At 43.0% G+C, this 14,761-nt stretch overlaps 1 long non-coding RNA gene across 4 annotated transcripts in view; it reads right to left on the minus strand.

Moving 5' to 3' along the window:
* The window catches only part of LOC114805915, a 51,433-nt gene that overhangs the window by 24,779 nt on the left and 11,893 nt on the right, over positions 1 to 14,761 (minus strand). For all 4 annotated transcript variants that reach the window (XR_003754041.1, XR_003754038.1, XR_003754039.1 and 1 more), the window contains exon 2: positions 13,890 to 14,089. This is a non-coding gene — a long non-coding RNA (uncharacterized LOC114805915). The remainder of the gene's footprint in view (positions 1 to 13,889; positions 14,090 to 14,761) is intronic.

Genomic DNA, 14,761 nt, shown 5'->3' on the forward strand with positions numbered 1-14,761 from the left:
ATCCCTGCTCTGCCACTTGCTGGCTGTTTGACCTTGGGTAAGTCACAGCTTCTCTGAGTCTCTCTTTGTTCAACTGTAAAGTAGTGATTAAATACCTGTCGTCCTTCTTATGTAAGACTGTGAGCCCTATGTGGGACAGGGACTTTGTCTGATCTGATTAACCTGTATCTACCCCAGCATTTAGAACAGTACTTGACACACAGTAAGTGCTTATTATTAACAAATATTAATATTATTATTATTCCTGTTCTCCCCTCCTACTCAGACTGTAAGCCCCATATGGGACAAGGCCCGTGTCTGACCTGATTACCTTGTGCCTATTAGCTTAATGCTATTATTATTATTATCATCATTGTTATCATTTCTTCAAATTTTACTTCAATTATGCTTTTTCATTAATCATCCCTCTAAATTCACTTCAGAAATGCATGACTTGAAACCCGAAAACTGAAATTGAAATTTAGCTTCCGTCTTTGTAGAGAAACAGTATGGGGGGGAAATAAATGGAGATAAATGTGAAAATGCTCTGAACCTTTTCGAGGGAGGTAGGTGGGTTTCCCATGGACAGTCAAATCGGCAATCTAGAGATTCCGAGTGGGGCGTAGCACCCCTTTGGGTGTCGGGGTGCTGGCCAGGATTTCAGAGACAGGCTCTTTGGAAGATGTGCTATGAGGACTACGATCTGCTCAGTGATGCTCTAATCTTGCCTCGCGGCTTGAGCTCCGAGCTCAGAAGACATCACCCATTGTCAGAACTATCTGGTCTGGTCTGGCCTGGCCTGGCAGTTTAGCAGGGAGTGGGCTCTGCCAGGACTAGACCTGGGCAGTTGCTGGGCATTCTGTCAGCACAAAATTCCTTGTGGTGGTTTTGTTTTTGCCGGATTGGAGTTTCGGACCCATCCTCTTGCTCCACTGGCTCTGGGGGCCGGAGTGTTGTGGAGTCAGCAGCTTTCGCCTCGGGACTTTGCACACTGCCCTTAGCACTTTATGCACTTATTTGCAACCTCTTTAGCACATATTTATACACATACCCCCACAAATAATTTACTTACATATATTTAAATGCGTCTACTGAGAAGACAGATACGTATATATTCATCCTTTCAATTTATTTTTGATAATACTTTAAATATTTATAATATTCTATTTACCTTGGGGTGTAAGATCCTTGTGGGCAGGAGCTTTTCACTTCATTATTCAGAACTTCCCAAGTGCCCAGTAGAGTGCATCAGGCCAAGTGGTTCCTCATTAAATACAGCTTTTATTACTTCTACTCCTCTTAGATCCCCTAATGCCACTTAGGTTCTTCTGAACTGCCCAAGCATTTTAGAAGTCATGACGTACCACTTAGGTTCTTCTGCACTACCTAAGCATTTTAGTAGTCACAACAGGTACTTAATGTGCCTTTCTCTATATTTTATTACTCCTCCCGACCTGGAATTTTTTTAAGTGTCTGTCTCTCCCTCCAGACTGAAGCTCCTTGATGGAAAGGATGATGATGTATGTTAATTTCGGTTGTATTCTCCCAAGCTCTCAGAACAGTGCTTTACACACAGTAGGTGCTCGATAAGTACTACTGAGGATGATGACGATCGATGATGGTGTGGTGGTGAAAGAGACTAGGAATGGAGAGAGTGGAGGGCAGCAAGAAGTACAGTATTTCCACAGGGTTTGGAATTCCTAGGTATATCCCTGCCCAGCCCTAAACTGCCATTTTCCATGGTTGTATTCTAATTAAGCCACAGTAGAGAAATTAAGGTATGAGGAAATCCATTCATGGCGTTAAAGCTGACTGGGAGACCCAGAATATACCTGAACATTAATAGTCCCTGACTTGCAGACTGTAAAACTAGTTACATTTTTAAAACATTAAAGGAAATGTCTTAGACCTGTTTGAAGGGTCCTCGTCTACTTTAGTCTGGCAACTTAGTTAAGATTTGTGCAATATATCAATAAGAGGACTGAGGCTTATTCATTATTCCCAAAAGGAGATGCCAACATTAATACGAAAACTTCGCTCTCACCAAAAAAAAAAGAAAAAATTACTCTGAGAATGACAAAATAGAGTCAAGGAAACTTTATGCTTCAATGCGCTTTCATTTTCCATAAGCTTTTTCAATAGTCAAACTTTCGGTGGATGGATTTTTGAGCTCTCTGTTGTCCCCAGCCCTCATTCCCATCTGGGAAACTCGGGCCAATGGAACAGTTCCCGCAAACAAGCGCAGCGGTCGGCTGCGATTCTTACAGATGAGAAAACTGTGCCGGGTAGCGGGGAAGAAAAGGGAAAGCATCTGTTCTGTGTTTGCTGAGTTACCCAGTGCATGATGCCATGTTGCCTAGCAATGCATGAGGTCACACAAGCCAGTGCTAGGCAACCAGATGCAATCTGTCAGCTGCATCCTTTGGGTGTTTTCCTCCAGTTCTTAGGAAACCTGCGGAAATTTTAGATGCATGTGAGCACCCCTGATGCGGAGTAGGTCTCACCCTCTTTTACGCTAGGTATTTGTTGCTCAAATCTTCAAACTTCCTCCCCTTGGGTCATGCCTCTCCTCTTCCAGGCACTAAGGGAGTCTGAGCCACAACTGACAATATGGTCTGTTCTACAAAATGCGGTCGACTGCCTGAGAAACTGAAATTATTGTCACTTCCATTCCTTTAGGCATCTTCATCCTTTGCTAGGGCTTCCTACTGACAACCAAATTTAAGATTTCACAGTGAGATATCAACTCCGTGGAGGGTGAAGACATTTGCAACACAGGGCACATTCTATTAAGCAGTGAAATATAATAATTTCCATATAACAGGTTATATGGAAAGGGGAGGAGGAATCATTTTAACACCTTCACTGGTAGGAGCGTCATTTCAGGAAATCAGTCAATCAATCAATCTAATCTAATGAGCTCTTACTGTGTGCTATACTAAGTACTTGGGAAAGATAAAAGATGCGATCCCTACCCTCTTGGAGCTTTCAATCAGATGGAGGAGACAGGTAAAAAACTTGGGGCAGAACCCAGTAAATGCGTTGGCTGCTTGCAGGGGGGGAAGAACTAAAAGCAGGCTCGTGTTAGGAATAATTCTTTCTAACACATTTCACGCGCTGTTTCATGAAACTAGATTTGAAGTTCATCCAAATGGGCCTGTGCATGACCACAAAGCACTGCCAACAGTCCCAAGGGCAATACACAAGAATAAATCGTAACATCTAGTGGGCTGCTTCAGGGGGTCCATATTGGATTTTATTTAATGGCCTCATTGATAATCTAGGAGAAGGGGGCAGACACTAATAGAACGTAATTAAATTTAGGACTGACAGTGGTGTAGAAGGTGTCTTGAACTTCAGAGAAGATAGAAATGTGACTCAAGGGTCTTGTGCAGTAAGAAGTGTCCAGGTGAAACTCTACGGAGATGAAAACAAAACTCTGGCAATGACTCAAAGGAAAGGAGATCTGGGGATGATGGCCAGTTGCCCGGTTTTTAGCTGGTCTGTCCCTGGGATGGATAGGACACCCAAAGCAGCATGGTGTAGTGTGTAGAACATAGGCCTGGGAGTCGGAAAGTGATGGGTTCTAATCCCAGCTCTGCCACTTGTCTGCTTTGTGACCTTGGGCAAGTCACTTAACTTCTCTGTGCCTCAGTTCCCTCATCTCTAAAATGAGGATTGAGACAGGGTTCCCCATCTGGGATAGGAACTGTGTCCAATCTGATTCACTTGTATCCAACCCGGCGCTTACTACAGTGCCAGCCACATAATAAGCCCTTAACAAATGCCATAATAATAATAATAATAATAATAATAATAATATGGTGTCCAGAATTCTTTAGTGCATCAATAGCCTTCCTAGTTTTGGGTCTCTGGCACCAGAGTTCCTAGGTCAACCTGAGAGGAAGAAGTTGAGGATTAGGCTTTTCATCATCACTAAGGAGGATCGATTGATAAAATTCTCTGAGAGCTTACTCTTGAGTAGAGCACAGTTCTAAGCCCCTAAGAGAGTGCAATAAAATTGTTAGACAATTCCTGCCCTCAAGGAGCTTAAAGTTTCATGGGGAAGACAGTCAAAATAAATTAAAGGTAGAAAGAAGTAACAGAATATAAAGGTGGCTAAATAAGTGCTGTTGGGGGGAGGGAGGTTGTGAATATTTAAGGGCTTAGGTAAACACAGAATTACTGATGTTGCAGTAGGGGGATGAGAGGTTGGGAGATTAGATATCCACTGGGGAATTCCTCCAGAATACTTGGAGTAACAAGAAATATAGAAACTTTCATTGTTCTTTCCTTTCTGTTAACATGCTGACCTTTCCTCTGGTGAAATACAACCCCAGAGAAATCAAGCAAGAGACCCAAATTCTAATACTGGCTCTGCCACGGATTTGCTGAGTGACCTTGGTGACTTCATTTAACCTCCCTGGGCCTTAGTTTCCCCACCTGGAATATGGGGGGTAAGAGACCTCTCTGGCCTTCCCTCTTAAACTGTGAGCTCCCTGTGGGATAAGGACTGTGCACGATCTGATTACCTTGTACCTAACACATTGCTTGGCCTCAAGTAAGTGCTTAATAAAATATATGTTCAAAAGAAAATCAAGAAAAAGACACCAGAGATCCTGGAGCATCAGCCTGAGACTGACAGAAAACCCGACCTACCTAATGATGAGGTGGCTACAGCCCAACTCAGATGAACTAGTCACTAGCCCGAGCACATGGGACATGTGGTCTGTTGAGGTCTACTGCTTCCTGGGATGCTGATGTTCCTTCTGGAAGCGAATCTAGAAGCTCAACAGAAATATTCAGTTCTGGGCTATGAAGATGCGGCTCTGGTGGAGGGAGTTTCAAGAAATCGGGACTATTTCACGTGAGAGGAGGAGGAGGTTGGGAGAGACCACGGGAGTCTTCAAATAGAGGCAAGGTCACTGCTTTGGATGTTCCTCTGAGAGGAAATGTCTTGTCCTGGCTACCAATCAATCAGGAGCATTTATTGACTTTTGGCTGGAGACTGCCTCCCCATTTAAAATTCCACAGTTGTTAGGTTTTTAGGCAATGGAGAGAGAAGTGTTAATATAAATAGATGTTTAAATAACGGATATTTACTCCCCCGCGCAAGAAAACTAAGACTCGGTGTTCTATTAAGTACACAATTATGTGGAAAATGCAATCGCATGCCTGAGGACGTGACTGCTACCTGCTGCATCACGTCCTTGCCCAGATCTCTAGTGCTGGCATACATATTTGGTCCTGGGTTTGCAATCGTAATCCCTGCCTGAGTGTAGTACTTATTTTAAATTCAAACAAGCAGCAAGAGAAGGCCAACTCAGGGCTGGATAGTTACAGCTGAGCCGACAGAGCCCGAGGACGCCCCAGAAAGATCTGGGCCCGGGGTTGGATTTTCTTCTAAGCGTTTTCAAAATTGAGAAGAACTCAGGCTGCCAATTTTTCCTCACCCATCCCCACCTGGAGCTGCAGGGCAGACCAGAAGTCCTGATGGGATGGGGGCTGGGTGGTAAAGTGATGCTTGTAGTTTTATGACCCAATTCCCCTCCTGACCAGTCCTCGGGACCTCCCTCTCTTCTTAGCTATCAATCAATCAATCAATGGTATTAATCGAACATCCACCTCATGCGGAACACTGTCCTAAGTGCCTGGAAGAGTACAATTCAAAGGAGCTGATTAGATGCAATCCCTACCCTCAAGGAGCTTACAATCTAGTGGGGTTATTGTCTGGAAAACTGGGATTTGCACCCCAAAGACTGAATCAAGCAAGATCTAATAACCTAGCTTTTATCTCCTTGCTTTCAGGTGGACTTGACTGACCTTAAGTATCACTCAGTATCCTAAGGGCTTGGGGGAACAGCTCAAGCCTTTTGTAAAGAGAGATTCCTAGGAAAGTGGGCCTGGCTCTCCTTGCTGAAGAAGGGGAAGATACGAGGGTTACCTAAAAATCTTTCATATTAAAATTCCGTTTGACTTGCTTATATTTCTTATATTTTACCAACATGTTTCCTCCATTTGGCATATTTTTCTCCTCATTAATGGTCTGTTTTGTACTGCCTCTTAGATTGTGGGTTGTTTATAGTCGGTCAGTCAGCCAAATATATTTATAGAACACTTACTGTTTGGCAGAGCAGTGTATTAAGCATTTGGGAGAGTACAATATAACAACAAACAGACCCATCCTCTGTCCATAGAGTCAGTATCCAATCCCATTTTCTTGTATCTACCCCAGCTCTTCACACTGCAATAGGCTCTTGGTAAACGCTCAATGGCATAACTAACTGTGGCTTGGTGGAAACAGCACGGACTTGAGAGTCAGAAGTCATGGGTTCTAATCCCAGCTCCGCCACTCGTCTGCTGAGTGACCTTGGGCAAGCCGCTTAACTTCTCTGTGCCTCAGTTACTTCATCTGTACAATGGGGATTAAGGCTGTAAGCCCCACGTGGGGAAAATCTGATTACCCTGAATCTACTCCTGCACTTAGAACAGTACTTGGCACATAGTAAATGCTTAACAAATACCACAATTATTACTGCTGTTAACTCCAGCACTTACAATTAATACTTCTTTTTGCACCAAGGAATATATGCTTCAAAAACAGATGGGTGAAGTTTACCAAGCCACTGATAAAACATACTAATTGCATTACAACAGAGTTATCCACAAACTCTAATTCTGTTAGCCGCACTTTACTTGCGTTTCCCGCCTCGGTCCCTTTCGTAATGGAGTTCGTAATAGGAAAAATACGGAAAAAAACACTTAGAAAAGGACTGAGAGCCCAGTTTGGCTGTTCTGAGAAATTCCTCCTTTCAATTACAAATAATGGGTTTGTGAAGGGAACAGTAATATGTGATGGCCTTGAAGAGGGAGAGAGAACTGTTGAAACAAATTAGCTTCGTGCATTTGGAATCAGAAATTAGCCTCTTCACAATCTTATATATTTTTTAAAAAACTTGCAAGGCAGTGTTGTGCTTAATAGCTAAAGTAAAGTCTGGAGAAGAGCTTGGAAGAAACAATAGATCAAATAAGTCTTTCAAATACATGGGAAAGCAAAGGGCTCAGACTTCAGAGGATCTTTAGTGATCACAGTCTCCAGATAATGAGGAAAAGTTGACTGAATTCAGAAAAGCTAGATAATTGACATTACATTATCATGTCAAATTCTTAAGGAAAAAACAGTGTGGCCCAATGAATAGTGATGGTCCAGGGAATTAGAAGGACCTGGGCTCCGCCACTTGTCTGCTGTGTGACCCTGGACAACTCAGTTAACTTCTCTGCACCTCAGTTACCTCATCTGTAAAATGGGGATTAAGACTGTGAACCCCAAGGGACATGGACTGTGTCCAACCTGACTGTCCTATCTCTACCCCAGTGCTTAGTACAGTGCCTGGCACGTAGTAAGTGCTGAACAAATATTTTTTTTAAAAAGGAGCAAGCAGCATGGCTTAGTGGAAAAAGCACGGGTCCGGGAGTCAGAGGACTTGGGTTCTAACCCCTGCCCTGCCACTTGCCTATGGTGTGACCTTGAGCATGTCACTTATCTTCTCGGTGCCTCAGTTTCTTCATCAATAAAAGGTATCCTACTACTTAGTACGGTGCTTGGCACATGGTGCTTAAAAGATACAATTATTGTTATTTTCATCATTACTATTATCATGAGATCTATCTCTCTGATTTCGTAGTCAGAGACATACGCTCTGGATAGAAAATTCCCTGCAAAGAACTCCAAATCCATGGTGTTTACTGCCGTAGCTCCAGCTGATTATAAGCAAGAAAAACAATCAAAACTGAGTATGACGAAGCTTCTCTGTCTTGCCCTCCACAGTTTTGCCTTCGGCAACCACGATCACCCCGCTGGATCCGAACTGGCCTTTCTGGACCACGGATGGGAGCTTCCGGAACAGCTGGAGGCTGTGTTTCCAGTGGCCTACAAGAGCCAGTTTGGCTGTAGTGGCAGGTATATTTGCTGTTGCTGAAGAAAGGGAGGAGGAAGAGAGAAAGGAGGAGGAGGAAGAAAAGTTGAAAGAGGAAACTGGACGTCCTTCTCTTCCTGTTCCTCTCCTCTGCCCCGCCACCACCACAATAATACTAATAATAGGGGTGGTATTTTTCAAGTGCTTACTAATGTGCCAGGAACTATATTGAGCACTGGGGCAGATACAAAATAATTGGGTTGGTCAGTCTTAATCCCCATTTTCCAGATGAGGAAACTGCGGCAGAAAGAAGTTAAGTGACTTGCCCAAGGTCACACAGCAGACAAGAGACAGAACCGGGATTAGAACCCAGGTCCTTCTGACTCCCAGCCCCGTGTTCTATCCACTAAGCCAGGCTGCTTCTAATCCACTAAACCACAATCATCTCCCTTGCAGCAGAAGAGTTCTCTTTGCCCATTCCAGGTAAAAAGCAAGCCCCTATAAAGTGTCCACTTTAGGGTTTTGGAGTGGCGGGACTGATTTCCAAAAACACGAGCATCCAACTGAATGTGTGGCGTCCGTTCACTCTACCCAGAGATGCCTGTGCATTCTTTTTCATTCTCTGTATAAAGGGACCATTGTCTTTATGGCACTGTAACTCAAATCTCAGCAGGAGCCACATAAATATCAAGGTTATAGGCCTGAGCTTTTCTCATTTATGCTCCTATTCTAATGTTATTAGGGGGCTTTAAGGAGGCTCTGTTCAGGTGGAGACTATTGTGATTCAGCCTCACAGCCAATTCTGGCCTACCATCAACCTGCTGTGCCATATGAGGGCACCTGCAATTGCATTTCAAGATGGCATATCTCAGATACATTTGACTTGAAGACCAGGAACTAGAAATACACTATTCAGAATGCTCAGGAAAGGCCCGCTGTAATTGTCCTCAAAAGACTTTTTTTAAAAAAATAATTATTTTGGGATATCAAGAGGTAAGATTTAAAACCTTTCTATTTTCCCTAAAAACCTTTGGCTTTGTTTTTATTGATTGCCTAGGAGACTAAATATACTTTATACTCGTAAAATATCATTTTAGAGACAGAGAGAGAATATTGGTCATGTCCTTATGAACAGAACTGAAAAATTTATGTGTTATAAAAATAGAGGAAAACAAAATTAAATATTTAATTTTGAATGAAAGCTCAGATTCATATTTACTGTGCTCTTAGAAGAGAAGACATTGACTGCCCAGAAAATGAGATTACACTTTAAAAATATATTTCTTCCTATCTGGTACTGAAGGCTTTTAAAACCTAAGGAACATTATTCAGAAGCTAGAGTAATAAATACAAAATAGACTTAGTAAAGCATAGACATTATTTACATTCCCTTCATAAAAAAGAAGCTTCTGCCCTACAAGGATGGGCTTATTTAGGAATCAGCGTCCTAAGTGTGGCATTAAAGGCTGATAAATTGGTTGTCGTCATTACCGCGGTGCAAATTGTAAATAGGCCTATGGCAATTCTAAAGCCAGCACTTTGGGTTTTCATTCTGCTGGAAGGCCCCAATTCCATGGCCTCAGCAGATTACCCAAGGGATTCTGAGCTGAGAGGATCCCGAAACTCGATTCCCATAGCTACAGCACCCAACTACTCTTATTTTATTCATCACAGTACGTCTTGTTGTCTTTTATGTTTTTATAGTTTCATTTTTCCGACTGTGTCTGTCACCAAACTTTCCCCCCCTTATATTCTTAGACTGTGGGCCCCTTGGAGGTCGGGACTTCTGTCTAATTCTCACCCATTTTTTTCTCCAGTGTTTGGCACAGTGTTTCAAGCAGTGCTTTGCACTTGGATTTGCCCCCTTTGTTCTAGAACCTGCTTAGAGAATGCCAGAGCACATTATCTGATTAGAATCCAGGTCCTCCGATAGTGTTAAGTGCTTACTTCGTGCTAGGCACTGAGCTCGGCTCTGAGATACATTTAAAGTACGCAATACAGACACAATCAAGATGCTCTATCGGACAGAAACATAAATTAAACCGCAAAACTGCCGCGAAACCCTGGGAAGCGGACATGCCAGCCTAGTATACAAGCAAAACCTCCTCACAGTTGGCATCAAGGCTTTACACTGATTCATCCCACCTTACTCATCTGCTCTTTTCACCTGCTGCCACCCAACCTGCTCGCTTCATCCCTCCCAAGCCAACCTTCTAATTGCACCATAATCTCGACTCTCCTTCTTCATCTCCTTGGCTCAGACTGGTCTTTGAACCCCTTCACTGCCTGCAAATCCATCAGAGCTCAGCCAGCCATCCCTGACAGCTCTCCTGATAGCCCACCTCTCCCACATACCTTCCCTCAATCAACAGTATTTATTGAGCTCTTATTGCACGTAGAACACTATATGAAGTATTTGGGAAAGTAACAATAACAATATAATAGAGCTAGTAGACACGGTCCCTGCCCACAAGGAGCTTACAGTCTAGAGGGGGAGTTTACCGTCTAAAGGGGGAGGCTTAAGGTCTAGATTAATTCCTAACATCTCAAGCCACATAAATCCAACAGTCATCGCTAGCACTTACATACCCACTTAGACTCATCCTCAGCAATTACTTAGTACATGTCTGGCACATAGAGATTAACAAAAACCACAATTATTATTGCCTACATAGTTAATCAACTATACCTTCAAGCATTTATGTTGATTACTTTGTACATACTTTTCTATCTGTCCCATTAGAGAATAAGCTCCTTGTTAGCAGCTTGTTTTGTTCTTCCCACGTACACCGCACCCAGGATGTGCCCAATGAATTCTACCATCTCGATCACCGTCGCTGCCAGACGGTGTGATTTGCAGACGTGTTTGGCTAGAATGCTGCTAAGGCGTTTAAGGAAGGACGATACAACAACTTAAACCAATTTGGATATTAGTATTGGTGTCAGAAGAAATGACTGATGTGCATGCACTGAATGTGGTGAGTACCACAGTGCAAGTTTTCTTGAATGAGGGAATTCTGCAAGAATGCCCAGTTTGAGTTTTAGGAAACCTGGGTACATAGAATCCCCAGGTTCTAAAAGAAAAAAAAACCCAAAAAAGCCTGGCCTGAATGTGTGTGTGTGCGCACAACATGACTGTAAAACAAATTATGATGATGACTGTGTTACCAGACTGAGCCCCATGAGAGACAGGGACTGTGTCCGATCTCATTAACTTGCATTAACCCCAGCACTTAGAACAGTGTTTGGCACATAGTAAGTGCTTAACAAGTACATTATTATTACAGTGTATTTTTTGGTTTGCTTTTTCCGATCTTTTTTTTTTCTGGACCATTCCCATTTCTGGACTATCATTTTTGAGGTAGAGTGATCAGACTGAACACAGTGTTCCAGGGGAGAATGAATCATTTATTAATTCATATACTGTTGTTTCAATTTTTTTCAGTATCCATACTCTCTAGCCTCCTTTTAATGTAGCCTGATAAACTTATTAAATTTTTGGACCCCCTTGCACTGTCAGCAGATGTCTTCATTAAACTGCACAAGACGACTCTTCCATCTTCTCCCCCTGAGGTTACAATTAATTCAAAACCCATTAGTGTGCATGAGTAATTTAAACTGTTCCTTTTAATGTCCCTTACCTTGCTTATGTCTGTACTGAATTTCCTTGGACATCATGAAGCCCAATAACTCAATTTGGCTAAGGTCCCTCAGGAACTGCTCATCATGTATTTCGGCCTTAACGAACCTAAATCGCTTATGTCCTTGGCAGGTTCCGCCACCCCAAGATTAACCCTAGAGCCCAGGTCTGTAATAAACACATTAAGCAACCTTTCACCGATCCCGACTCTTGGGCCGGCCCACTGCAATTCTTTCATCAGTAGCAAAGCCATTTTTCTCATTGCGTTCGTTCACTCCGAGTCCATTTGCTTCCCTGAAGGGATTTAATCTCTCTCTGGGTGCTTATCAAAGTCCCCTTAACCTCTGTGTCTGACCCGATAAATCAATCATATTTATTGAGTGCTTACTGTGTGAAGAGCACTGTACTACACACTTGGGAAAGAATAATACAACAGATTGGGAGGAAAATGTTCCCTCCCCAAGGGAAATTTACCTCTGCATGAATCAGTAGTATTTATTGAGCACCTACCGAATGCAGAGTGTTATATTAAGTGCTTGAGTGAGTACGATATAACGATATAACATCTGCACCTTCAGTGTGTGCACGCTGAAGGAGAGGGAGGCAGGAAAGAGACAGGATCACAGACTTTGCAAGAAGAGTCATTCTGTGCTGTCTTTCCCAATCCAATCAATCAGCAGCATTTATTGAGCACCCACTGTGACAGAGAACTAAGGACTTGGGAGTGTATCACCAGATTGTCAGACATGATCTCTGCCCTGCCCTCAGGGAGTTTATAATCTCTTGCAAAGCCCCATGGTAAGTATTTTATATGTTTAAGCACTTACAAAAGCCTTTTTTTTCCCTCAGCAGCAAGTATAGCTGGGGATATGGGGGTTAATCAGTCGATCAATCATTGGTATTTATCGAGCACTTACTATGGGCAGAGCACTGTTCTAAGTGCTTGGGAAAGTACAATGCAAGGGAATGAGCAAACTCGTTCCCTGCCCGTAATGATGAGTTTACGGGTATAGGAGTGGTGGTGGTGGGAGGGGAGGCAGGTTCATCCCCTTTGAGCCTCATTGGTTTTCCAATATGTAAAATGGGGCTAATCTAGATCCAGATCAAGGACTAGATTCACCTAGTAGGCAGGGACTGTGTCTTCCCTTGCTTTCTCCCAAATGCGGATTGCTCTGCACACAGTAGATGCTCAATTATTATTATTGTTTGACTGGATAAAATTCACAGAAACGTAAGGTCCGATGAGATGACCAATGTTAACATTGAGGGCTCCATTTAGAGGGCACTCCATGTGTGGGGGTCTGACAAAAAATTGCTTTAGTTGTCAGGAGTGTTTCACAAACTTGACTTTAATTTCAAATGGTGTCATCGGCTAAAAGCAGGAGTATCAAATATAATGAAATGCTTATTGGCTGAGTTTTAAATGATAAGAACAAAAAGTACCATATTGGTCTCATTATCTCAGCTACAGTAAGATATCCCTGATTTAAGGATTGCCGCAGGAGCTTAACTCAATAGCATTTTGCTGCAACTGAAATGAAGGATATAAACCACAATCATTTGTCCTGAATCCAAGTGCCACCTTTTGATAAAAAGAAGTCATATTAGCACAAGCTCTTACCACCCCCAGCCCCTACACACGTACACACACCCTGGAAATGAGCATCTAAGATATCATTACTTGGAAATATGGATTTTGATAGTGGTTACTTGTTCTCTTGGCTGACTGCAGCAAGTATAATTGGCTCAATTTGTCTTCGGTGTGAGCCAGAGTGAGTCTGAGGGGACAAACTCTATAATAAGCTCGTTATGGGCAAGGAATATGTCCGTTTATTGTTATATTGTACTCTTCAAAGTGCTAAGTACAGTGCTCTGCACACTGTAAAACCTCAATAAATACAATCAACTGACAGACTTTCTGGGATGGACTATCACATCGGTCACGTCCCTGAGAGGAACTCTGAGTTGTAAACAAAACTGACATCCTAAACACACTGGTTTTAATCACTGAGTTCTCCCCTTTACCGGATGAGGTGTGGTACCCACATCTTGAAACAGAAGAACGAGAGGAAAATGTCTTCCAAACATCAGTCTGAACGGCCTGGTTTTGCTTCCGTTTAAATAAAATTGTATTTAAATGGAAAAGGTCACTATGAGATAGGCGAAAGGACCAGCTGTTTCTTAAGCAAGTCTTTCTGACCCAGTGTAAATTTGGTGGTTCTTTCAAGATCATTGAATTCTAATTTCAAAACAGTCACGGCATGTGGGGGAGAGAGGTAACCCCCCAAATGCTTAGACTATTTTAAAGATCAAAGAATTGAGGCTACATCTTAAAATACGTCTATAAAACGTACCTGAAATAAACGACTCGGCTTTGAAAGTCCTTTTCATTCATCACTTTCTGGAGACTGAAGGGGGCTTTTCTCTTCTGTGATGAATAGAACACGTGAACACTGCTCTCCTGAATGGTGAATCAAGGCACTGCTTTGGGATGATACTCGGCAGAAGAATTCCTCAATTCCTCTCCGGTAGTCTTGAGTTGAGTTTGGCCTAGCTATGGAGAAGAAAAGGGGAACTCAGTCCATCAGTGGTACTTATAGAATGCCTACTGAGCCCTAAGCACTGTACTGTGCACTGAGGAAAATTTAACAGAAACGAGGTCTATCTTCTCAGTTCTCAAGAAGTTTGCCGGCTATTCATGCTGTCCTATCACTGCCCCAGGGGCAGTATTTGGGGTTAGTTGGGTGGGGGAGGAGGAAGGAGGGCAGGATATCTCGTGCTAGCAGTAAGGCAATGGGGAGACTGAGAAAAATGGCAGCGGAAGGAAGCGATAGCTTGGCCATGGGTTTGGTGTTGGGCACATGACACGGATTTCTGGTAGATGATGAAGGTAAGAGATTGGGGGAAGAAAGGTGGGATCAAAAGGAGTGGAACTAGAGAGAGCAAAGGGAGATAGAGATGAAGAGGAAAGGGCAGGGGGAAGGAAAACAGGATGAGGGAAGAAGACGGTGAAGCTCTAGACTGAGCTCGTTGTGGGCCAGGAATGTAATAATAATAATAATGATGGCATTTGTTAAGCGCTTACTATGTGCAAAGCACTGTTCTAAGCACTGGGGGGATACAAAGTGATCAGGAGGTCCCACGTGGGGCTCACAGTCTTCATCCCCATTTTACAGATGAGGTAACTCAGGCACGGAGAAGTGAAGTGACTTGCCCACAGTCACAC

Source organism: Ornithorhynchus anatinus, chromosome 20, assembly GCF_004115215.2.
Source record: "Ornithorhynchus anatinus isolate Pmale09 chromosome 20, mOrnAna1.pri.v4, whole genome shotgun sequence".
Taxonomy (NCBI): Eukaryota; Metazoa; Chordata; class Mammalia; order Monotremata; family Ornithorhynchidae; genus Ornithorhynchus; species Ornithorhynchus anatinus.